A 25,149-nucleotide genomic window follows, 5' to 3' on the forward strand; every position below is an offset into this window, starting at 1 on the left:
GTGCATCATCTGCAAAATGGCTCCACCTTTGTTTGGGATTCTGTAATAAGGCCATAATCCTAGAAAAAAATATATCAAAAACAGCATAGTTAGCAATTATCTCAAAAAAAAAAAAAAAAAAAAAAAAAAAAAGACTAAAGTAGAGAAGTCTCATTAAGAAGTAAATTTGTTTAAAATGTCTACATAAATAGCTAATTTTAGTGGTTAAATGATTGTGATCTACCATCAAATAATTACACTGAATAATTTATTTCAATTTTGATATACTATATCATGATGAATTATTACATGGAAAATCAAATATCTACACATTAATAATGCATAGATAGTTAAAAAGAACTACAATAAAATACTAAATGTTATGTGAGAGGATAATAAAATCATAAAAGTACTACCTCTTCCAGGAATCAAACCCATAATCCTTTGCACACAAAGCTGAAGATGCATATTTAAGCAACTAAGCCCTGGAAATAATGCTAACTAAAACAGAAAAGTAATAATTAACATAAAACACCAATTTACCAGTAGAGAGACGGGTGCAGTGTAAGCATCACCTAAAGAAACGTTTATGAACTTAATTACAAGATTATGAAAAGATGTAACAAAGTAGTAAAATCTAACTAAAGTTGTGATCAGCTAATTTATCACAGCATTAATCATACCCAAGAATGAAACCTATAATCCTTAATATTCAAATCCAAAGTAATGTCATTCAGCCAACATCATACAAAAAGTTACATTTTTTTTTATGGAATAAAGTAACTGAATATATATAAATAGCCATAACATATCTCGTTTATGGTGAACGTTATACCAATCTTTTATCTTCATTTACTTTATGAAATAATTAGTCCTTAATTATTGTTTAACATATACTCATTATAAATTAATTGATTGTATAATATGACACAAAGAATAAGCAATGGTTCATGTGTTTTACTTACATATGTAAAGTCTTATGTTATATGATGCATATTATTCCACTTTTTTTTTTTTTTTTTTTTTTTAGTAATTGTTGCTTGTGATAACTCATAAAATATATTAACACTGAATGAAAAAATATCTCAGTTATTTCCATTTGACAAACTGGCCAGCCAAAGACATGTGCATGACACGGGGCAGGCCAAATAGTGGCCAGTAACCCTAGAGATGAAAACCTGATCTCACTGAAAGATAAATTAAAGTCTTACCAAAACAAAACGATCACATCACTATAATTTATTTGCAGGTCCATATGGTTTCACTTAAATTTGCAGTCACAGAAATGGACAAAAGCAGGCAATAATCCCCCCCCTCCCTTTTGTGGGGGAGGGACACTTGATTGAAGCAAAAGGGGAAGGAAAATTACAGTAACAAAGCCATCAACAGGGCTGGGCAAATAGTAACAGCAATTACCAAAACTTCAAACTATCAAACTAACCCCAAAAAATGAGTCAAACAGTGAAAACCTACACATGACAACCCACCACTGACACTTCGAAATGCCAAAGACACAAAGTAAGGGTAAATGCATTAAATCAATAAATTAAATTAGAATAAATTAATACTAAAATAAAGCTTCACTGAAGGTCACTAGCTGGCAACAGATATAACAGCAGTGTCGAGAAGCACAAGCTGTCACAGAAGGACACCATGCAGCAGCATAATTAGGCATAAATAGGTGCAACCTCTAGAGCAAGTTCATGAGAATCATAAGGCAGACAGACCAGTTTGTGTGCAGAATACTAGTAAAGAAATGTAACCTACATTTCTGTGTAAAGCCGAGCTTTCCTTTATTGTTTGTCTAAGTCCATTGGTTCTAGTAAGAAGTGTGCTATACTAACAACAAAACAACATAAGTGTTATAGTGTTGAGGTTATGCCTACCCAGTCCTCATAGCAGGCTATTATCCACTAGAGGGCAACTGTTGCTGCAATAAACAATGTTGACTACATGTAGAATTTCAAAGTTATAACCTAATATAAATGTTATCTGTCATTATTAAGAACTTCCATTGGCCTTGGGAAGTAAAAATACATTAACTGAATGCTGTTACTGCTCTCATGCGCAATAATATATAGTTTCAATAAAAAGAAGAAAGCCTAATAGCCTTCTAGAAACTTTATGGTTTTTATAGCACATCAAAATTGCATGTTCTCATGTATTTGTAAAGGTTCATTTTAAAGTGTGAAAGACTTGCCATGGCTTTTATGTGCTGGAGAGGTTATTTTTCAGATGAGAAAGCCACTGAGTGATCATTGTTGTTAAAAGATGTGTTATGGCTGACTGATTTTGTACATGTGGTGGCCCTCCCATCTGCACACTTCATGAAGAGAATTACAAAGAGCAGAGAGTCTTTTGTGTTCCAGAAATAAAACATTGTCATTATAGGAAGTAAACTTGACCAAAAAGAAGGACAAGTTTCAATTTATCTGAGTAACTCAGTAAACGGTCTATCATCCAAGCAAGGTAGCTTAGGACATTGTTTTTGCTGAAATAGGATATGATGAAAAAATGCAGAAGCAGGAATTATACTCTGTGACTGACTGAAATGAAGAATGAGGTTTTGACCTCCCTTGAGGGATTAGTAAGCCCCTTGAGTATCATATGGCTTATACTAAAGGCCTTTCTTATAACCATGGAAACTTGCTGTTCAAAAGAGATGAAACCCTGCCAATGAATGCATCCAAGTCATTAGTATTAAAAAGCTATTGCTAATTATATGTTGTAAACTGTTAAAGAATTTTACTTTTTTCCTTCAGTGCAGTGGGTCAAAGTGACTACCTGTTTCCAAAAGTTAATATGATACATTTGTTAACAATAATGGACAAGACATTATTTAATGCTAGGTAGAGGGTGTGTCTAACTGTTTCTAGAGAATTATTGTATCTGAGGGGAAGAGGACCTTGCTGCCCAATTTGTAGCCCACAGTCTTAATTTTCACATAGTTATACATTGATGTATTTAAGATGTCTGCTTTAGCACTGATCCTTATGATAAACTCAGTACTGCTGTGTGTTGCTACTTGCCATGACTGTTGAGGATCATTGCTACAGTACATTCCTAATGCATTGGTTAGCTGCAGGCAGATATGACTTCTTCAAGCCTGACTTAAAAAATAGGTAGATGTCCTAAACTGAAGAAGGTATTCTCATCCTGCTGAAGTCATAAACAAAAAAGTGGACACAAGCCTTTACCACATCCTTTTCCTTTTAGAATGTGCCCAAAAGACTTCTTGGACTTTCTAAATAGGGAGCAGAGAAAAAGAAAAATACTAATAGTCTGCTCCACATCACAACTAACAACATTACTAATACTGACAGTGTCACAGATTAAAAAAAACCTTTCACAGATTGTATGACTAGTGCCATTCCCTTAACAGTAATGCAGAAACAGTTTGCTGCACACACACACACACACACACACACACACACCCACAGACAAGCACACACACACACACACACACACACACACACACACACACACACACACACACACACACACACACACAGACAAGCACACACACACACACACACACACACACACACACACATACACACACACACAGACAAGCACAAAATCGCACACACACACACACACACACACACACACACACACACACACACACACACACATACACACACACACACACACACACACAGACAAGCACAAACACACACACACACACACACACACACACACACACACACACACACACACACACACACACACACACACACACACACGTGGATCTACTTCAAAATATCTCATTACCAAAATGTTGAAATTCATAACATCGAGACCACAACATCGGAAGCATAGTAACATCAAATGTTTAAAATAACAAAACTGGTAACTCTGAGATCGTGCTACAGTGGGGAAAAAGGTAAATTTCCTGATCCCCACTGTAGTGCAATGTCCATTCAAAAATGCTGAAAAACCTACAGTTTTTCTATTAAGTGTTGTGTTTAAATGGACAAGCTTCTGTTATGAGTGCAGTACGATCTCCAACCAAGACTTCTGTGTACTGCTTGACATACACAGTACCTATTTCGATTTTACAAGTTTTGTTATTTTAAACGATCAGTGTTATTATGCTTTTGATGTTCTGATCTCGATGTTATGAATTTTGACATTTTGGTAATGCGATTTTTTTAAGTAGATACACACACACACACACACACACACACACACACACACACACACACACACACACACAATCTGTCAGTTAGTTCAGCAGATTAAGGCTATGAACTGCAAATGAACTGTAAATTAACTGATTCTTCTAATCCAGGGTTTGATTCCGTCAGCCTTCATTTGCCAAATGTGTAACTCTGAGCATTGCACTTAACCAGTCAGTGCTGTGGGGCAACTCAAAAAATCATCATCCGCAGGATTCTCACTTCTTCATTCTGGAACTTTGGGTAAATGACAGGAATGTGAGTTGCCTGATTCAGGGCAAGCTCTAAATATACTTTTGGCATGAAAAAGGATAGATTCTTAAAGCTTTGCTAGCCTGATGGAAAACCTGTATAAGTTTCTTTGCACATCTGATCATCTAACTCAGAAACTCACCTAGCCAAGGCAATAAGTATTTTCCATGAGGGGATATTCATAGTTACTGAGGGGTAGGCTATAAAATAAGGAGAGTGGAGTTTTTGTTGACAAAATGTTGACTCAATGGAGCTAGCCATCATGGCATATACAGATAAAGCCAAGCTTATGGCCTGTGTGGCCCATTAGTGATTTGCAGCTCAAGTGGTTGATAAAGATGGTAGGGGGTTATGTATATTGTGGGAGGGAGGGAGGTGAAGGTTTGAGGCCAACTAGTGTCACAATCCCTCAGTAAAGTGATGACATACCAGGCAGCAGTTACAGAAATAGGTGATTTGCCACCAAGCTGCTTGGTGGTAGCTCTCATCACAAGCGCACAGGAGTGTGCATCTTAGTCAGGAATGGTATTGTACTCCCTGCAATAGTATGCATCATCTGTTCCCCTATTCAGGTTAAGCCCTATGGTTATAACATTTGTGGATGAGGGTAAACACCTCTACTGAGGCTGCCTGGATGACTGTGTCACCTTGCCATTTCTTATATTCACTATGGAAGACCCAGGATAGAGGGGGGAATGAATGGGCACAGCTGGGGGCACAGCTGGAAGTGGTGGTTTAATTGTCAGCAGGCACTGTGAGAAAAGACATAAGAAAATATATACAGGTCTCATGGAGCTTAACTGGTCTCCTGGAAGGTTTTCATAGGGAAAACCAGGAAAACAGATTGTAAAGTGCCACATATGGGGGGAGGGAATTCTTCCTTTTTAAACAGCAGAGAGAGTAACTGACAGATAAGAGGTACAGAGGTATAAGCCAGGTATGCTTGCCAAGAGTTCCATCAACCTCAGAATGTTTTTCCACATACCATGTAGGATTGTCTTAAGTTCAGCCTCGTAGACTACTGAAGAATGTATATTACCTCTTTGGAGAATAACAAGGACTAAGCCAAAACCTCCCAAGTACTAATGCTGATGTTCTTGAGGCCAAGAATTACCAAAGATTCATTCTGTTGAGTCTGGCAGTTGTAGTGAGATGGAAGAATAGAGAATCCTCCCATCTTACCTGATAGTTCAATTTCATCTTGAAAGTAGAACTGAAAATGTGTATGAGTCAGTGGAATATATAGGTTCATAGGTGTGTACTAGGCTAATGGCATTGGAGCCTTTACAAGCCTAGTCTATAGGATTACCCTGGCATCGTGCCACCTGACCTGAGTTCCCAGTACCTCTGTCGAGTAGAGCCACTGGAGTGATCCCTGGGGTGAATTTTCTATTTTTCATCATCTCATCAAGATTTCTCTTGAAGAGGGCCACTGAGGTGCTCTGCTTGACATGCATGGGAAGTCTATTCCATAGCATGGACAGTCTCTGGGTTATGAACCTGTTCCTCCAGAATGTTCTCTTGATTGCGGTAATGAAGTTCATGTCTCTAGAGTGTGTGGTGTGGAGGGATTGGGATTTCTTTAGATGTAACATTTCTAACAGAGCCGGGTCAGACATGGCTTTATAAATCACTCATAGATCACCTCTAAGTAGGCAATATGAGACAGAGAATAGTTGGAGTTTTTTGAGTCTGTCCATATAGAACAAATGTTTAAGGCCTAGGATCCTCTTTGTGAGGTACTTTTGTGGCCTCTCCAGTTGTTGCAGGTGTTTGGTGTGGTACATGCCAAATGGGGCATTGTACTCAATGATTGGTCTAATGAGGGAAGAGTAGAGGGAGACAATGACCTCTTTCTTCCTGGATGCAAAACCCTTAATAATGAGATGTGCCACATAGAAGGACATTCTAACCACAGTGGCAATGTGGTGGTCAAAAGACAGTTTGCTGTAAACCTGTGTTCCCAGATCTCTTATAACGCTTTCTGTGTTCAGTGAACCACCATCAATGTGGTAGTTCATGGGAACAGGGTTTTCCCAAAGGGGATGACAACACATTTTTTTTGGCATTGAGCTTAAGGCCATGGTTCTGACACCAGTCATTGGTCTCAGTAAGACCTTTCTGTAGGATGTCAGCATCAATTGGGGAGTTAATAATAGCTCCAAACTTGCAATAATCTGTGAACTTTGTCAGCCAGACTCCCTTCCTGTTGGCCTGGACATCAGAGAAGTAGATACCAAACAAGAGAGGACCCAGGACAGAACCCTGTGGAACTCAACTTGTGACTGGTCAGCAGTCTGACTTGGAGTCAGCTAATTTCACACTGTGAGTTCTACCTGTGAGCCAGTTTGCAACCCACCTAGTGATATAGGGGTTGATGCCTAGCTCAGTGAGTTTTTCTATGATTTCTGAGTGGGGAATGGTATCAAAGGCCTTGGCCAGATCAAGGTAGGCTGTATGAACCACCTTGCTTTCATCCACAGCACTGGTGACTGACTCATAGAAGTTGACCAGGTTGAGCAGACATGATCTACCCTTCACAAAACCAAACTGTGTGGGATCCAGAGATTGAAGATTCTCTATATCCTTGTTTATTAGGTCCATGATGATGCATTCCATAGCATTGCTTATCAGACTCATCAGGCTAATGGGGTGATAATTAGACAACCAAAATGTGAACACAGGTCCTCTGATTAGTCTACAACAAGAAACTGTGACTTAAATGTTGCGCCCTTAATAGTGAAAATTAATATTTTTTTTTTTACTTCTCTCCTCTGGCATCATCTTTGTAATATTAAGAAGGAGTGAGTTCTCCTCCTTGAGTGACAGACTGTGAATTTAGAAATATAGATTTTTCATACTGGAGAATGGCAAACACTGTGCTTTTGGACTCTCAGATTGTAATAAAAATTGCAACATGACAGAGAGAATGCAAAACATTTGAGACTGGAGAACTATAGGAAAATATGTACATATGAAAAAAAACTAGGGAAGTGATCACAGCTTAGCCATTTACACTTTTAAATGATCACACTTTTAAGTGGTGGCATCTCTTAATAGGCCCTTAATAGTGCTCGCCTCTCAAATCAATCAGAACTAACATAATAACCCTGGTGTAAATGTATGTCTGCCTATCTAATCTTCAAGACGGTCTTAAAAGCAGACAAACTAGTACTTGGCTTGACCTATAGTGGTAACTTAGTCCATAAGCTGAGAATACATTGAGTTAAGAATTTACTCCTTCAATGAGTCTTGTTTAGTTGTTGGCATAAATTTAAGTGGATAATATGGATGCTTGTAGAGCCACAGTTTTTGGAAAGAAAAAGGAGGTCAAACAAGACTTAAGCCTTTCATAGCTAGAATACTGAGACAAAGGTCACATTGGAGCAGACTCTAGGCTCCTGAGTAAAAAGAGAGTGGTAGGAGACCAAATGAACAAACTAAAGAAACAACAAAAAAAAGGCAACCTAGAACAACCTCTAATGAAAATGATTTAATTTAAGTGCATTTCATCTGATATTATACTCAAACTTCTTCAGATACAAAAGCCAATAAAAACCCCATTTAAATAATCCCACCTTATAATCACATGATCACCCCCATTCATCTTAAAGGTACCATCCATTCCACCAGAAACAGTTAGTAGTGAAGGGTCAACTAGTTAGAGCTGCCAGGATGGTTTCCCTAGAAGAAAACTTTAATTTAGAAGTCAATAACTTAAGAAACATGTTTATTAGACAGGGATACCAACAGGCTTTATTGGATATACTTACAGATGAAGTTACCCACAAAGGAATATTGGACAATATAGACCTATTTTAGGTAATGCTTTGATGTGTGTTATGGTTATCAATAATACCAGTGAAAGACTAACTTTAGTGTTAGTTTTATCGCACCATTCACATTGGATGCAACTTATTTAACACGTATAATTTGTAAAAACTGGAAGTTACTTATTAACGATTGAGGTATTAGAAACAAAATAGATGAATATCCTAGGTTTGATTTTAAGAAGGGATTGAACTTTAAAAACATGCTAGAACTTAAACATGGGCTATCAGTTAAAAATCCGGGTATGTTCAAATGTGAGACATATCGTTATTGTAAACTTATGGAGGTAGGAAGAAGTTTCTTCATCAATAATATGAGCTTTAATGCCATGCGTAAATTTAATTGCAATTCAAAGATGGTCATATATCTAGTTAAGTGCCAAGGTTGTACCAGTTATTATTTTGGCAAGACAGAATGTAAACTAAGAGAGTGAGTTTATGAAATTTGTACAGCATAACAAAGAAAAAACTAGAGAAAGCATTAGCTAGACATATTATGAATAATCCAGGCCACTTTTTTAAGTTCAGAGTGATTGACCAAGTGGCCTTTGATGTAAGGGGTGGATCTTCTAGTTTAAAATTGGATAAACTTAAATTGTTTTGGCAGTTACGTTTAAATGCCCACAACTATCCATGTCTTAATGACGTATGTTCTATCAATTGTTTATTGAAATTAAGACATTTGGATAGATAGAAATATGGGGCAATATATTAATATGTATGTTGATATGTTCATATGGAATATAATACATGCAATATTATTATTATTTTTATTAGCATTATTAATAATATAGATGTTTCTTATATGTATTGTTTGTGCTGATATAGTAGTGATATAGTTATATGTGAAAATATATACATGTGGGATTTGTACCTTTAAGAGGATTGGGGTGATCATGTGATTATAAGGAGGGATTATTTAAATGGAGTTTTTATTGTTTTTTGTATCTGAAGAAGTTTGAATATAATAGACGAAAAGTGTTTAAATTAAATTGTTTTCATTAGAGGTTGTTCTAACTTGCCGTTTTTTATTTCTTTATAAAAAGCGTGGTGTTAATCTATACTGATAGTTTAAGGACTTAAAAGCGTTTATTTGTTTTGGTTACAAATCCTTGGGGCTTTCTAGTTAAGAGATATGGCTGGATCTGTGCATAATCAAGGGGACATACAAAAGGAGAACATTTTCTAAGTTTGCTGAAAATATGACAAAAATGAGAAACCAAATTTACAAATATATACTAAATGTCAAACTCTATTCAGTTTTTGAAAGCTATCATGTGGTCATTCCATTCCAGTTAATGTCAAAGCAAGATATTAGTGATGTTTTCTGTGTGTCAATAACGGCAATAGCACTGCTCTTTTTTAATTTTTGATTTAATTAAAATTTTGCAGCAGGGTGGGGCAACTGACTAAAATATGAGGTGGGTAAGAAATGCCTTATGCTCTGATGAATAGGTGCATACATGCGTACGTGCAAATATTTCAAATACGGGCATTAATGCCCTTTTAGATTGCTAATATACCAAAACACTTGTTTCCATAAAAAGTGTCTGGGCTGTTCTTAAAAATATCTAAACTAATACTTGCTTTAATGTAACTTGGTAGTCTGTTCCATGCATCAGCTACTCTGTCAGAGAACCAATTAGTACACTTCTCATTCTACGGAATCTTCTACATAAGTTGTCTGATGGTTCTAGTACTTTTTGATAACTCCAAACATTCCCAGAGGTAGTGGTCTCTAAATGCTCTGTATACCTGAATAAGATCTCCTCTTAGATACCTGTAAGAGATGCTGTGCAAGTTCAAATATTCTTGTCTTTCAGAATAACTTAAACTTTCACACTCATGCATGCCCTTGGTGTATTTCTGCTGTACGCTTTCCAGTTTACTCATGCTTGTTTTCTTATTGAGTTTTCATATTGTTATTCAATACTCAAGTTTGGGTCTATTGTAACTAACAAACAATGACTTCATCATTTTTGATTTCCTAGATTTTATAAATCATTTTATACATGCTAAAGTTCTATAATGATCATTAACCAATTGGCTGATATGATTAGAAAACTCATAGCTGGATCTATCCATATACCCAGGTCCTTAAATGAGTCTACACTTTCAATCATTGTGTGCTGTATTAAATATTCACCTTTCAATTTATGTCTCTCAAATCTCATATGCTTAGTTGTTGATGTATTTATCAACATATTATTCATCTATGCCCAAGTGGTCAATTTAGTCAAGTTATTTTGCAGACATGCCTTATCTATAACACATGTAATCAGCTTACCCATTTGCAGATCATCTGCATATAGACTGTAGAGCACCTCATATGAAAAAGTTAGGTCTGGAATATAAAATCTAAACAAGTAAGGGTCTGGTACAGAGCCCCGTTGGACACCCTGACTGTAATCAAGGATTTCACCTGTCCAGTTGCTGTATGATACTTGCCATGTCCTATTTGTAAGTCATGTAGCTATCCATCTTATCAAGAGTACATCAATATCTAGTTGTTCTAATTTATTGATCAGTGTTTTGTGTATGACCCTGTCAAATGCTGAAGCTAAATCTATATAAATTACATCACAACAACATTTTTCACCTATAGCTGTTATTGTATTGTTATAGAACATTATGTTACAGGTGGCAATAGATCTATTTTCAACATATGCATGCTGATGTATGGTTTCAAGTCCCAGGTGAACAAGTAAATATTGATGTAGTCTTGATAACATGGATAGCTACATGGCATTCTTTAGCTATGTCAAGAATCTAAGTGGCAATTCTCAAATCTGCTCTGAGTTAGTACAGAATGGCACAAAATACATTGAACCGACCAATATCACCAGCATCCTGGCAGACAGGTTCAGTGCAAACTTCACCCCCCTCTCACCCCCAAAATGGTCCATAACCATACCAGAAAAATGTAGTGCCACTGAAATCAGAGACACACAGGTTAAAACAGCCCTCTCCAAAGCCAAAAACACAGCATTAATGGGACTGGACAGTGTCTCAGGCTGCCTCCTACACGAGCTCAAAGATTAACTAACCCCTCACCTAAACACACTGTTCAAACTCAGCCTCTCCACAGGCTACACGCCCATAGAGTGGCGCACAGCAATGGTTATTGTGCTCCACAAATGTGGAACCACAACAGACCCCGGGAACTATCGCCCTATAAGCCTGACTAGCTTGGTCTGCCAGTCTATGGAGGGCATCATCATGGATCTCATTAAAAGAGACATTGGGAACCTCCAAATACTGGACCCTACCCAGTTTGGCTTTGTTAAGGGCAGATCTTGCCTTCTCAACCTGGTGGACTTCTTTGAGACAGTTTCCAAGGATATAGATGAGGGAAAGGTGGTCCACACAGCCTACCTAGACCTTGCAAAGGCCTTCAACACCATTCCCCATTCAGGTATTATAGACAAGCTCACCAGCCTGAACATAAACCCCTACATCATGAGATGGGTTGCCAACTGACTCATGGACAGAACCCACATGGTAAGAGTTGCAAGAGCAAGATCTGTCTCTAAACTGGTTACAAGTGGCATTCCCCAAGGCTCAGTCCTAGGACACCTCCTGCTCGACATATACTTCTCAGAGGTACAGCAAGCACAGGAGGACTATGGCTGATGAAGTTCGCAGATGACTGCAAGCTAGGGGCTATAATTGACTCTCCGGCTGACACAGACATCCTCCAAAAGGTTCTCACTGAGACAGATACCTGGTGTCAAAACCATCGCCTCAAGCTAAATGGCAAAAAGTGCATAGTCATCTCCTTTGGAAAAAACAAAGTACCCAAAAACTACCACATAGGTGGTATCCCCCTAAATATGGAAGACATAATAAGGGATCTGGGGACCCAAGTAGATAATAACCTCTCCTTTGATAATCACATTGCCAAAGTGGTTAGAAAATCCTTCTATTTGGTCCACCTAATCACAAAAGAGTATGCATCCAGATCAAAAGAGGTCATTGTGCCCCTCAACGTATCACTCATTAGACCCATCATAGAGTACAGCTCCCCATTTGGAATGTACCTTACAAGACACCTGCAACAGCTGGAAAGACCACAGAAGTACTTCACCAAGAGGATCACTGGCCTCAAACAGATGCCCTATTGCAACTCGACTGAAGAAACTCCAGCTGTACTTGGTTGCATACCGCCTACTCAGAGGTGATCTCTGCCTGACTTACAAGGCCATGTCCAACCCAGAATTGATAGACATGCTCCACCTAAAGAAAACCATATCCCCTAGAGCCACACACTCTAGGGATCTAAAATCTCACCACAACAATACATAGGACATGCTGGAGGGATAGATTCCTGTCCCAGAGACTTCACATGCTCTGGAACAAGATTCCAATGTACATTAGGCAGAGCTCCTCGCTAACCCTCTTCAAGAGAAACCTTGACGAGTGAATGGGAAACAGAAAGTTTACCTCGGGGATCACTTCAATGGCTCTGATGGACAGAGTCACAGGGAACTAATCTAAGGGAGCAGTGAAAGCCAACACATTCCTGCTAGGCTTGTAAATGCCTTTGGGCAGATAGCTTAGTACCTACCTATGAACCTATCCAATTCTGACGATAACTTATCCAATATTACCTTTTTTCCACAACATGAAAGTAGACTTAAGGTTCTATAGGACTCTGAGTTTGTCCTACTCCCCTGTCCCTTAAAGGCAGGTTTAATAAACTCATGTCTCCAATCTTGTAGAATTTCCCATATTAATATGACCTGCAGAATAATAAATATAATGGTACCATAAGTTCTCGCTGAAGTGTTCCTGGGTCATTGTTACTAATTCTGTCTCCTCCCTGTGTTTTGCTTAGATCCAGTTTACATAGTTCTTTTTCAATATAATATAATTTGATTCCACTATCTGGGGTTACCTGGGTGTCATTAGGACAACTTATCACCCCTTTTGTTGAGCCAAAATGTATTGCAGAAGATTTTGCAAATATATCTATAATCGGTTGTGTCTGAGAATACATTTTAGAATCTGCACAGTTTATCAATTTGCATGTTTTTAATCCTTCCACATATTATGCATCTATAAAAAGATTTCCTATTATGCTCAATATCTTTATTTATTTTTTTAAGTATATATATATATATATATATATATACATATATATATAAATATATATATACAGATATATATATATATATATACATATATATATATATATATATATATATATATATATATATATTTACTATTGAAATGCATCTGTATTGCTATTTTTATTGCAGTGTATATCTCTGGAAGTTTTCTCCCAGGACTTCTGCTGAAAAAGGGCAATAGCTTAGCTGGACACTCACTGTCAACAAATGTAAAATAAATAAAAAATAAATAATAAATGAATCTTTATATACATTTTCTTCAGTTTTTTTTTTCTTGATCTTGTCTCACACTGTGCTTAATCTGTTTGCCAGCTTGTTTATTTCACTTTAAAAAGTTACAGTTCAACCTCTCTTCCATTTCTTATATTGTTTGGTCTCTCACCTTAATCAGATATCTTACTCTTATGGACATGTATCCCCTGACATTGTATGCCTAGATACTGATGTTAAACATTTTTTGATTTTTTTACACTCAGTTTCTGTTTCAAAACTTTCCACATTCCATCTGCAGTTTTTCCACTGAATACCTCACTCCAGTTAGTTTTACATAGTGAGTTTTTTCTTCCATATAATCTGTAATTAACCTTCTGCGCATTGTTTTAGATTTCAGTTTGGCAGAATTATCTAGCAACAAATTAATCTTTATAACCCTATGATCACTTCACACCAATGGTGGTAAAACTTGACTTGAAGTAAATTTAATTTCTTTAGGAACACAAACAATGTCTAGTATTTTCCGTCCCCTGGTAGTATTTTTTTTTTTTTTTTTTTTTTTTACAATCTGAAGCAACTGTTGCTCCGGAATATACATTGTGAATGATCTCCTTATTAATGTTGTTGAATCAATATTATTCTAGTCTGTTTCTGGTAAATTTAAGTCCCCAGATAATATTATTCTTCCATCCTGTGCTTCATGCAAGAAATGTATGAATTTGTCTAAGTCATCTGCATTTGACTTTGGTGGTCTATGCACGCCAACATTTGTTATGTGTTCCAGGGCTGATGAGATCATTTGTACAGACATGAATAAAAACAGATCTGTACTTCCTTACATTAAGGTGTAAAAAGGCTTATCTGACATCTTCTATTTTTGCTTCTGGCAAGCATAACACTACTTGATGTTCATTATCTTCTCTACAAATATAAGTATCATTTCCTGTAATAACTGAATCTATAATTACAAGAATATCTTTGCTGACCAGCTCTGAAGAATCTTCAACTTCTAACTCAGTAATATCTGCTCTATCAATTGTTATAAAGGTTAGTTCTTCATCACCATCAGTCTTATTAATCCCACTGTTTTCGTTGTGTATTAAATTCTCATCCAGCTGGCATTGTAAATCCACAGCTTGAGCCATGTAGTCAACATCCGCCTTTCTCTTCTTTTTTCTTACAGTAATGTTCCTCAATCTTTTTACATTCAGTTTTGATTTCTTCCTTTTCACCTGCCCCTTCCCTCTTTTTTCTACCTTCTCTTTTGGTAAAATGATGCCTTTTTTGTAGACTGAAGGTTTTACATAAAAATAATATATAAATAATATCATTCTCTGTAACCTGTTTGTTACATAACAAAGCAGTGTCCTTTTTAGTACATGTTCTCTTTACTTTACAGACATTAATCAGTTTCTTTTTGTTCCACGCTTGCGAACTTCTTCCTTTCTTTCTTTTTTTGTTACTTTCTAAACAAACTGGATCCTCAGATTGTTAACTACTTGCATTCAGAATTCCAAAGTTGTCAGCAGCATTGTCTTGTTTCGCAGGAGTTGAATGATCTTTGCAGATAATAGATGCATCATTTCCTAAAACTGTTCTATTTGTTCTTTGCTTAACATTATCTATCTCACCAGTCCAGTCATTATTATATGAAACAAGAGTTCTCCAAGCCGTGTCAGTTGCACAAGTGTAATCATCATCATTAAGTCTAGATTTACTTCTAACAATGGTAAGCAAATCATCCAACTTTTGACACGAGAAGCACAGATCACCTTTATATACCTTGAAATATGCATAGCATTTATTATACTGTACAAGATATTTCTGCATTAGCAAATCATTAATTGTATACTCATTTAAGAAATCCATATTCGGCTTAAAAAATAAAATATTGTAAAAGAAAAGAATTATCAAAATGTGCAACCACAGAATTCAAAGAGAACTTAAATCAACTTCTGTGCAAAAATCGCTCAAGCAATATTCAACTAAATACTAAAGTAAGTAGAATAAAGTTGTACTGACAGTAGAAGTTCTGCAACTTGCAAGCCAGACAGAATGTGTAATTCATTTATATTGCACGCAATGCAGTCACACTTCTTTTTAACAGTAAAGATCAATAAATCAATAATAGGATCAATAGATCACAAACCGAGGTAGGATTGTTTAGATATGTTGTGGATTTTAAAAAAAAAATGAATCTGAGTAAATCTTGTTAACAAGCTATCCCTTCCTACCTACAAACAGAGAAAAACAGTGGCATCAAGTAAAATATAAATTCAAATAAAAACTCCTCTTACCAGTAAAATCCACAGTCAATCACAAACCAAGGTAGGATTGTTTGGATACTAGAGAGCTATTGTTCACTTATGTTGTCATAAATGATGAAGGGTTAAATTTGCTGTTGGAGTGAATTGACTCTGCTATAGCTATGCCATCTGATGGTTTGTGTGGACAGTTGCACACTGCCACTACAGAGGATGAGTGTTGCATCCAACAAACAATATTATAAAGCACAACATGTATTTTAGCTAGATAATTATGTGGGGGGGAGGCCTGATTGAATTGATGGATGGAGGTTAGGGACAGAAAACATGCTGTCCTCTGATGCTGCATGACCTGTGCACTGTCATGGCTCTAGCTGGTTGATGTAGACCTATGATAGGATTAATGATCACAATAACCTAGTCTGGGAGAAAGAGGGAAGAAGGACCTCAGTCATTAGGCGTAGTTAGATTTAAGGGCAAGGGGTAGGATGTGAAGGCATGAAACTAATGTTTATTACAAGGAATTTGGACTGAGGTGTCACCAGTAAAGAAAGGTCAAATACTGAAGAAAATGTATAGGGAAAATAGAGACATTTTTCTGCAAGGGAATATATTTATTATTTTTGATTAGAGGGGTAGTAAACCTGGAGATTCAATATGTCATGATAACTGAAAGACATTTTTCAGACCATAAGTACTTTAGAATACAGTGGTGGTATGGTGCAGATGTAGAGGAAGACAGTGTAGGTGCTAGTCATGGTTATGTGCATTAATCCTAAAAGGGAAGGTGATCATGGGAATCATAATTATTGTCACATTTGTTTGCTCAATGTGAAAATAAATATTCATGCTATGATGGTACGCAAGAGGCTGGTGGGGATTGCACCCTTTTTATTAGACAGCAGGAAAGAGGTTTTTGTGAAAGATAGAGTGACTAAAGGTAATAATGTGGGGGATGTTCCTTGAGGATATTGAGATGGAAAGACTTGAGTAGGGTGAAATAATATTTTTGATATTATAATGCCTTCAGTAAAACAGAGTGCATTTTTGTTTCTTTGAGAGATAGGAATTGGCCCTAATTTCAGGGAATGGGTGAAGGTGTTATATAAATCAACTAGTGCCCATTTGTTAGGTAATAGGAAAATATCTGAAGATGTAGATGTGGAAAAACACTTCAGGCAAGGTTGCTCTATTTAACTTAGCTTTATTTTTGCATTTAACTGAGGTCTTGATGCATGCACAAGATGACTGCAGTTCAGTGACTGTAAAACAGAAGTGACAAATCTTGGGTAATTTGCAGATTTCATATTAATCATGGACAGGATGGATTTAGCATTGCTAAAAGTGTGAGATTTTCTTGAAAACCTAAAGGGGTTATCTGTAATAGAATGTAACCAAGTGAAAACTATACAAGTGTGTGGGGGGGGTGCTAATTTATTATGTATAGTTGAAAATATAATAGAAGTTCATGGTCACATATGTAGGACTGAAAATATATGAATCATGGTGGGAGGGTGAGTTTGTTAAGAGGTTACTTATTATTATCCATCATTATACATTCAGTAAGACATGAAAACAATTTAAGGCAACACATTTATTTTCAGAATAGATCGGTAGCATATCTAAACAAGACTCTACAAGCTTAGAAAAGCTAACAGCATGGCAGAACTACTGCAGACTTTTATTTACATGAGTCAAAGAACACATGTTCTGCATCTTCTTATGACTAAATCAATACAGTACACAAACAAGGCTGTATCCATTATGTAACATATAACAACAAGGTTCGACTATAATATTTCTCTGTTTCATAACATAGCAGTACTATGACCTTCATCTAGCTAGCAGCACACAGTTGCTGCAAATAGGCTTGTTGTCTGAAATACAGAAATTTATTTTGTCAGTTGTAATATCTGAAATAATTCTACTAGAGAAAATTTATCCCGAGATGCATATTTTTATTATTTCAGTATTATGCTCAACATGGTACAGAAAAACTACGCAGAATTATTTGACCAAATTTCAATTATGTCTGTTATTAAGTAACCAGAATTAACATTATTCAGTTGATAAGTCTCAACAGTATTATCCATCTGTTTCAACATTTGCCTATAAGGAGTAGTAATGATTGGATATGCAAAAATCAAATGTGTTGTGAGAAGTTTGTGCAGAGGGGAAAGAGATGCGTGTTAGCAAGAAAAAGTATTAGATCAGGAAGCAAAGTTGGAGGGCACGTTCTTTTTCAGGTGTTTTAAATTAGAAGAGGAAGGGTAAAAACTGAGAAGACTGAAATATACTGAGGGCAGGGACCTCATGGAAAAGATGTGGCAGACAGAGAGAGAGAGGAAAGAGGATATGCTGACAAAGTATATCAGAAGAAGCAGAATGAGAAGGAATCTTACTTGTAGCTGACTTCAGTAGAATGGTTGGAATGATTGAAATATTAGGATAGCTGGTACATGCATCAGATGGAAGAAATGTCCTGTAAAGACAAACTGGGCCATTACTCCATCTCCACATATCAGAAAGCAGTGTAAGAAGATATTGGATATTTATGGAAAGGAACAGTTTTGGGGCTGTATAACAGAGGGTATTGGGAATTGTTGCAGTTTGGGCAAAAACTTGGTTCATGAAGGGGGAGAACTTAAATCTCTGTACAGGATTCCAGGAGCACTTCTCAAGACAAGGGGAGAGCAGAGTTAAAGCAAGAGAGAAGCAATTATGGGTCACTACACAAAATGTACATTTTCAAAGGAATTGTAATTAGACTGAAATGCTCAGACTGAGATGGGAGATGAAGAAGGGAATAGAGTTCTCAGAGAAGGAATAGAATCAAGTACTGAATAGAATTGCTACTAAGGGCAATGACTACACTTTAGAATCACTGCAGGAGGTGGATTTATAGATGATTTAGGATTTCTACAATTGATTAGAAGATGGAATGTAGTCCATGATAACTGAACATGTTGGGCACAGGAAAGTGGAACTATTCATATGTTTACGGAGTGTCCAAATATGAAGTTTATTTGAGATGAATATACTGGAGATTGGGAATGAAATTTCTGTAAGCCGGTCTGTTGTGGATCAAAAATTGCATTTTTAGGACTGAGTGGTAAGAACAGTGTTGGTTGGAGATAGAGCAATTCAAGTTCTCCATATGGAGGAGGATAAAAAGTTTGATTGCAAAGGGATGGAAAGGGGATATTAAACTGAAAGATGTATAGTTAAAGACTCACAATACGGAGTCTTACAGAACAACCATTTAACTTCAGTAGAAACAGGAGAAAAAAATCAGAAGCAAGGGAGAAAAGGGAAAAGGTACTTGAAGGAAGAATGGAATTAGATTGGTCATACATACATACATACATACATACATACAAATGTTTCAAGCACAGGCATTAATGCCCTTCTAGCTTGTCAATATACCAAAACACTTGTTCCCATAATAAGTGTTCAGGCTGTTCTTAAAATATTTAAACTAGTACTTGCTTTAATGTAATTTGGTAGTCTGTTCCCAGCATCAGTCAGAGAACCAATTAGTGCACTTCTCATTCATATAGAATCTTCTACAGAGGTTATCTGATGATTCTCTAGTACTTTTTGTTAACCCCAAACATTCCCAGAGGTAGTTGTCCCTACATGCCCTATATACCTGAATAAGATCACCTCTTACATATCTGTAAGAGACACTGTACAAGTTCAGATATTTTAGTCTTTCATAACAACTTAGATTTTCACATCCATGGATGCCCTTGGTATATTTCTGCTGTACACATTCCATTGTATTAATGCTTGTTTTCCTATAGGGTTTCCATATTGTTATTCCATAATCAAGTTTGGGTCTAATGTAACTAACAAACAATGACTTCATTATGTTTGATTTCCTAGATTTTATAAATCTTTTTATACAACCTATAGTTCTATAGCTATCATTAGCCAATTGGTTGATATGATTAGAAAAACTCATAGCTGAATCTACCCATATACTGAGGTCCTTAAATGAGTCTACAGTTTCAATCACTGTGTGCTGTATTAAATATTCACCTTTCAATTTATGTCTCCCAAATCTCATACGCTTACTTTTTGATGTATTAATCAACATATTATTCTCCTATGCCCAAATGGTCAATTTAGTCAAATTATTTTGCAGACGTGCCTTATCTGTAACACTTATAATCAGTTTACCCAATTTCAGGTTGTCAGCGTATAGACTGTAGAACACCTCAAATGAAAAAGTAAGGTCTGAAAGATACACTCTAAACAAATAAGGGCCTAGTACAGAGCCCTGTGGGACACCTTGACTGTAACCAAGGATTTCACCTGTCCATTTGCTGTGTGATACTTGCCATGTCCTATTTGTAAGCCATGCAGCTATCCATCTTATCAGCAGTACATCAGTACCTAGTTGTAATAATTATTTGATCAGTGTTTTGTGTATGACCCTGTCAAATGCTGAAGTTAAATATATATATAAATCACATCACAGCACAATTTTTCAATCATAGCTGCTATTATATTGTTATAGAACATCATGTTACAGGTGGTAATAGATCTATTTTCAACATATGCATGCTGATATATGTTTTCAAGTCCCAACCTATCCCAGTTCTGACAATAACTTATCCAGTATTACCTTCTCCATTATTTTTCCACAACCTGAAAGTAGACTTAAGGGTCTGTATGATTCTGGGTTTGACCTACTCCCCTTTCCCATAAAGACAGGTTTAATAAGTGCATGTCTCCAATCTTGAGGAATCCCCCCATATTTATATGACCTAGTGAATAATAAATACAATGGTAGTGTAAATTCTTGCTGAAGTGTTCTCAGGTCATTGTTGCTTATTCCGTCTCCTCCCTGCCCTTTGTTTGGATCCAGTTTGCACAATTCTTTTTCAATATAATCTAAATTGATTCCAGTATCTGGGGTTACCTGGATGTCACTAGGACAACTTACCACCCCTTTTGTGGAGCCAAACTGTTTTGCATAAGATTTTGTAAATATATTTATAATCGGTTGTGTCTGAAAATAAATCTTAGAATATGCACACAGTTTATCAGTTTGTGTATCTTTACTCCTTCCACATCTTATGTATATATAAAAAGGTTTCCTATTATACTCAATATCTTTATATATATAAATTTTCTTCAAATTTTTCTTGATCTGCGGATCCTAGATGGCTAACTGGTAACAGCAATTTTTATGAGCTCCACAATCTAGTACCAGAATTCAGGAAAATAATCATTTTTATTTTTCAAAAGTAGTAAATTCTTATTAAGGAACCTCAATTCTTTAAGAATACCAAATTTTATGCAATTTAATCAAAATTATCCTGTCAAATAAACTGGAAATATCTTCTTCAATACAGAAATGAGCAACTCTAAGTCTTCACACTCTGAAACGTCACTGAAAAAGGAAATTCAACTGATGTCAGCCACATTACTTGAACTATCTGTCAAAATGGACAGATTTACAGACAACCTTAAAAATCTAAAAGTCAACTGTCAGAAACAGACTGATGTCCTTAATGAAATCTTGCAGCAGCAACAATTAAAAATATTGGATATGGAAACTTCTCTGAGTGACAAAGATGAGAGACTTAAGAAAGATGAAACTCACTGTGAATCTCTTTTACAGCAGAATACCTGGCTAATCAATAAAATAGATGATTTAGAGACCAGAGAAAGGAGAAATAACATTAGAATTTTTGGTCTTCCAGAAAAAACAGAAGGTGAGGACATTATTTTATTTCTTAACTCTTGGCTTCCAGACATATTAGACCTAAAGGAAGGTCTATCAAATGGTGTAGAAAGAGCACACAGAGCTAAAGGGAAAGCTATTTCTTTTTCTTCCAATATGCCTCCTAGATCTATTATTGTGAAATTCTTGTCTTATTTAGACAAAAAATGTGTTCTCATTTCTGCCTGGAGATGTCATCCATTGACATATGATAAGAGTCAAATTAGATTTGACAATGAGTATTCTTCAAGCGTCTTGGAACTAAGGAAAAAAAATGGCCTTTTTTGAGATTTTTGAAACAAAATAAAATAAAGACACAACTTGCTTTCCCTGCAAGAATCAGAAGCCTTCATTCAAATGACATAAGATCATTCAACAATGTCGAAGAAGCTATAACTTTCATCAAAAACAACAACATAATTGCAATTCCAGAAGACATGGATTGATCATCTTCCACCACTTTAAAAAGAACCTCTGACAAAAAAAAACTGGACTGATATGAAAAAGAAGAAACTGAAAACTGATCCTAGAAACTCTGGAGTCACTACTTCTCTCAGAGCATCAACTAGGACTTGATTTTACTTCTAATCATTCAAAAAGTATGTATTTTTACCTAACATACACCTATAAGAATGTTTTCTTACATTTTCTGATTGAATCTTACTAAGATTACATCTTATATTTCATGTGTTTAGACTTCTGTAATGGTCCTTAATATATCTACCTGCTAAGAATCCATATAATAATAATAATAATAGCTTGTTCAAGTGACACCCTTGATTTTTACTTCATTAACAGCAATTAAACGTATGCTGTATGCATTTATACTTTATACAATTCTTAATTTGAAATGGTTTTTGATTTTAAAGTACATTTATTACAATATTTTATAATTTAGACTTTAGTTACTACTCTACTCAGTTTTAACGTTCTAACATTCCATTATGACTGTTTACTGTCACTCTTGTTTAAAATAGCCTCGAGCTAACAAATGTTGTCTCTCCTCTAAAATAGAATCGACATAACTAACATGGAAGCTCTCATCCTAAAATATAGGAATATGAAGAATTAAATGTTTTTACACACAGTTATAGGTAGATTAAACTAAATTAACCTCACCTATTATCAAAATAACTCATGTACTGTCTATCCCACACATTTATGCTGCATAAAAATATTCAGCTTTATAGTTGTTACTGACGAGAGCTTCCATCTCACATTCTCTGACTTCACTTGTCTATTCTGATTGATTAAATAGTCTGATTAGTTGAGATATTTTTTCTTTCATATTATTTATTTACTAAATATTAATGTCTTCTATGGTTAGAAAATGTTTCAGTTTTTAGGAAGGTGCCTATCTAGATCAGTTTGTGTTATACATCAGTGAGCCCACTGTACAGATTTACACCATCGCTTTACTGTTGAGTCATGCACGGTTTAGTTTAATGATGTATGTTTGGCCAGGCTAGTTTGTAAACTTAGAGTCACAATAATGAAAGTTCTGTATATTTGCTGATGAGGATAGACTCTATGTTGTGCGATGCAGGTTTTTACAGTAATTTCTGTCAACTGCGCGAATGATGCTGTGGGGAGGGCTGAAGCTCCTTGAAGATTGGTGGTGAAAAGTGCACATTATGGAATTTGACAGGTTAGTTTACTGCGTTGTTGTGTTTCGTGATTGCCTGGGATGGTGAAATATGTGAATAGATTTGTTCCTTGTTGGGCCATGGGAGAACTCTCGATGTAGTTGTGGATCTGTTGTTACATGGTCTATTACATTGTTGACACTTATTTGGGTGCTTTTCCGTTGCCGGGCAATGGATCCAATACACTAGTGAGTGCTTGTGGTGATCACATAGTGGTTGCATGGGGTGGTTGTTTTGAGGGGGAGAGACATTGGCGTGCTGCAGAGTTTGTCTGGTTTCTGTGGGAATGTGGATGGTTGAGGAGCGTGCAGTGACAGTAATTTAGTAAATTACCCCTTTTATTCATTTTTTGAGAACAATAGTCAGGGAGGATGTCTTATTCGGGGTCTGTGTCCCTCTGTTTTGTTTAGATTGTCCAGATCTCCTGCGGTGGTGGGATGGCAGATATACATTATGTTTTGTGTAGTGGCTTGTTATGAGTGAATGCGGATGTGTGTGATGCTTACAGATAGGCTGTTAATAGTTCTTTGGGTTCTCGATCTTAGAGCTTCTTCCGTTTAAACAGCCAATGCCTCTTGTCTTGGAGCTGGAAGCTTTAGAGCTAGAAATCTGCTCGAATTGGTGTGCATGAGTACAAAAAATAGGGTAGCTGGTCAATGTTCTGGTGTTTTATTACTTTATAGTTGTGCAGTTCAACTCTTGTGTGGATGTCCATTCAAAATAGATGATCTGCTCCTACCTATACCTCTCAACTAATGCAGATTTTGTTTTGGATTTTAGTTGAGCCTCTTAACTTGTCATGATAGTAGTGGCTTGAGATGAATTTCATTCTATAGTTGAAAGCTATAAACTGGTATCATTCAGAACTTGTATGTTAACTCAGTCCCTCTTCCTGTCAGGTTAATAGATGGAAGCATCTCAGATTATTATTAAATTTGCACTCAATTTTCTTTGGCTATGTTTAAAGCTGCTAATTCCTACTAAGTTATTGTAATGCTGCTAGTTTCTAGCACCCTGCATGCAGCTGTTTTCACAACAGACTTTTTGTTCTCAATTTACATCAGTTATGCACCTCAGTAACGTCTCTATATATAGATTTTATGTCATCAGTTTAGGTTCTCTATTGCCAGTACTATTTGCCTAATTTGTAAGTAAGTGAGGCTGGTGAGTCTTTAATGTTGGCTGAGGTTTTATCCAGTATCTTAATGTAGTAGAAAAGAAGTGTGTGTGGTATTCACATCACCAGTAATGATCACAGTTTTTCATACAATAGACATCCTATGAAACAACAATGCGTTTAGTGTAGGAAGTGATGGGAGTTGGTCTAAATTAACTATAACAGATGATTAATGGGTAAATTAGTATTTTGCTTTTTATTTATTTAAAACTATAGACACGATTAAATGCATAGTAGGCAGAAATGAACTTGCAAGTATTGATTCTTAGTTTTAATCTGCAAACATATAATATAAGCTATCTGTTTAGTTACATTTCTGATCCAGATTTCTCTATGAGTTGTGTTTAGCAAATTTGAAATGGGTTTTAAAAATATTGACTATTCTGTTAATCACTACCCAAAAAGAATGTAAATAATATTATTCATAACTTAATGAACTAGTACAATGCTAACTTTATTATCCTTGTATTAATGAATATTGATATTGAGGAAATCTGTGGCTGCTGATTTATAATAGTTCGTCAAATGTCCTACTGATAGTTAAAAATGAAACTCTTTACGCAGTGGAAATAATGATACTTTACATCTAGCGTACTTTGTTCTGTTATGCTTACCCAATAAGAAATTTTATAATCTAAACATGCCAGAAAGAAATTGGATAAATATTTGTATTTTAATAAATGTGATGCTTCTATATCTGGCATGCTTCATTGAGTCTACTATATGTAATTTGATTAT

The sequence above is a fragment of the Protopterus annectens genome, chromosome 2.part2 (assembly GCF_019279795.1).
Source record: "Protopterus annectens isolate FY-2018-M chromosome 2.part2, PAN1.0, whole genome shotgun sequence".
NCBI classification, from domain to species: Eukaryota; Metazoa; Chordata; order Ceratodontiformes; family Protopteridae; genus Protopterus; species Protopterus annectens.